This window comes from Macadamia integrifolia, chromosome 7, assembly GCF_013358625.1.
Source record: "Macadamia integrifolia cultivar HAES 741 chromosome 7, SCU_Mint_v3, whole genome shotgun sequence".
Taxonomy (NCBI): domain Eukaryota; kingdom Viridiplantae; phylum Streptophyta; class Magnoliopsida; order Proteales; family Proteaceae; genus Macadamia; species Macadamia integrifolia.
This window is the reverse complement of record NC_056563.1, coordinates 1,049,142-1,051,425: the sequence shown is the minus strand read 5'-3', so window position 1 is coordinate 1,051,425 and position 2,284 is coordinate 1,049,142. Positions and strand designations below refer to the sequence as shown.

At 34.2% G+C, this 2,284-nt stretch overlaps 1 long non-coding RNA gene across 2 annotated transcripts in view; it reads right to left on the bottom strand.

Moving 5' to 3' along the window:
• Window positions 1-819, bottom strand: part of LOC122085227 — an 8,276-nt gene extending 7,457 nt beyond the window's left edge. For both annotated transcript variants that reach the window (XR_006142042.1, XR_006142041.1), the window contains exon 1: window positions 572-819. This is a non-coding gene — a long non-coding RNA (uncharacterized LOC122085227). The remainder of the gene's footprint in view (window positions 1-571) is intronic.
• Between the last annotated feature and the right edge of the window lie 1,465 nt (window positions 820-2,284).

The following is a 2,284-nucleotide window of genomic DNA, read 5'->3' as shown; positions in this document are numbered from 1 at the left end:
TTTTTTTTTTTTTTTTTTTTTTTTTAAGTTGGATTCAGGACCCCTAGGGAAGCTTGGAAAGGAAAGATAAAGGAGAGTCAAAGCTGGATTTGAAGAGTAGAGGCCTTTGTTTAGTTCCTATTTCCTGTATTCCTCAAGTTTATCACGGAAACTCAAGAGCAGACTACTTGACAGTAGCATACAAAGAATGTCTATATAGGTGAAATTAAGAAATATATGTTGGAACCAAAAATCTGATTAAATTAGACTAGACTGTCCTACAGATACTTCTAGGAAGGAATTAATCCTAGTAGACAAATAATACAACATACAGAGTATTATGGTAACCTTCAGAAGAAGAGGTTACTATAGTTAGAATCATGGACAGCAATCACATGGATTTCTTCTTCTCCCTTCTCTACCCATAGGACAATAGCATAATCAAGCCATTTCAAAAAACCAAATCTCTATGGCACATTTCATCAAACACTTGACGAGCAGGACCAATACTGACGTACCATTGTGTTGCAAAAATACAAAGCTTGTTACAAAATGAAGAAGAGAATGAACATGAGTGAAGAAGAAATCAAACCTGAGGATCAGAGATTACAAATTTTTCTCTTGAGAAAGAGAACCGACAGCTTAGTCACAAACAAACCAAATGCAGTATCTTGTTGAGAAGGAAAGCCACGAGCAGGTGAGAGTTGCAACCAGGTGAGAGTTGCAAACAGGATGAGAGTCGCTTGAGAGAGAGAGAGAGAGAGAGAGATCGTCTCAGTCATGAGCGGGGTGAGAGTCACAAGAGTGATAGAGAGAGATTGTGAGAGTAGGGTTTTTTTTTTTTTTTTTTTTTTTCTTCCTATTTGGTCGGGAAATAAAAAGGGAAATTTTAGTATATAAATGAAATTTTTTTCACATGTAAAATATATTTCTCTTGCAATAAAACATCTAAATTTATTTTTCCTAGGGAAAAAATTCCACTTTACATCAAAAATTTGCATTCCCCTTGCAACCTAACAAAGCCTTAAAGAATTAGATCCTTTTATTTTCATTAGAACCAATTTCATCGCTAAGAGTTCTGGCAAATCACCAGACATGTTCTACAATTTCTTCCTCCATGGGCCCTTTTATAATAATGCTTCCAATCATCAAACCAGTGGAACAATGGAAGGAAGCATTGGAGAATATTCAGTGTACATTAAGAGGGGAGTATTTTCGCACTTTGCACAGTCTAGGTATTTTCTATCCTAGATTGGCATGGTTCTTTTTCCGAAAGTGGATCAGGTTCACGTACAAAAATGTCTCATACATCCTGGTCCGTGGATTTGAAATCTATTAAATAAAGAGAGAGAGAGAGAGAGAGAGAGAGAGAGAGAGTGGATTCTAAATCCACAGACCAAGGACATACAAGAACATTCTCATACGTGAACGTGATCCTCTCTCTTTTTCCCTTACTTTATTAATAATAAGAAATAAGAAATAGTAAAATTTCTAAGTAATTTCCAGTTGCACAATGTTTATAATCATAATTATGTCTTGAAATTTGAAACTATAAATCATGGGCGAGTGGTAGCAGGACGTACGTATTGTAATCTTATTTTCATTTTCTTTTAATATTAACCGTCCATTTAAGTTTAGATTAATCTAAATCATCTATTATTTTTTTATATTGTAATTGATTCCTAGTTTTTAGGGTGGAGAGATGACGGATGTAGTTACTTAACTTGTCTAATATTTTTTTATATAAATAAATAAAAATCCAATATAAACGGACTCCTCCTTTGATCTTGTTGAGAAATCTCAATTCTCTCTCTCTCCTTGCTTTTTCTTCAACGATGTTCCTTCTTTCTATGGCCGCCATCATCATCATCTCTCTCTCTCTCTCTCTCTCTCTCTGGGTAGATATTATTAACCTATGAGAATTTACCATGGATACAAATCTTCACTGAAATTGGTAAATAAAACTTCAATTAGACTAGAGAGCGGTGAAAAAGGAAGAAGAAAGAAGGAACAAGAAGAAGAAGCAAGGAGAGAGAGAAAGAGAGGACCGAGATTTCTAAGCGGAATGAAAAAAAGGAGTCCGCTTATATTGGGATTTTTATTATTTATTTATTTAAATATTAATAATATTAAACAGAGTTGTAACTGTTTACAACTCTGTTAGCAGGATTAACATATTTAACACGTGTCAATCATATCACTTACGTAAACATTCACCAAGCTTCAAACGTTCCGCATTCCTATTTTTTTGCACGTATTGCGACCATTTTGCCATATCATTGTGGAAATATTAATAAGTTGAAAA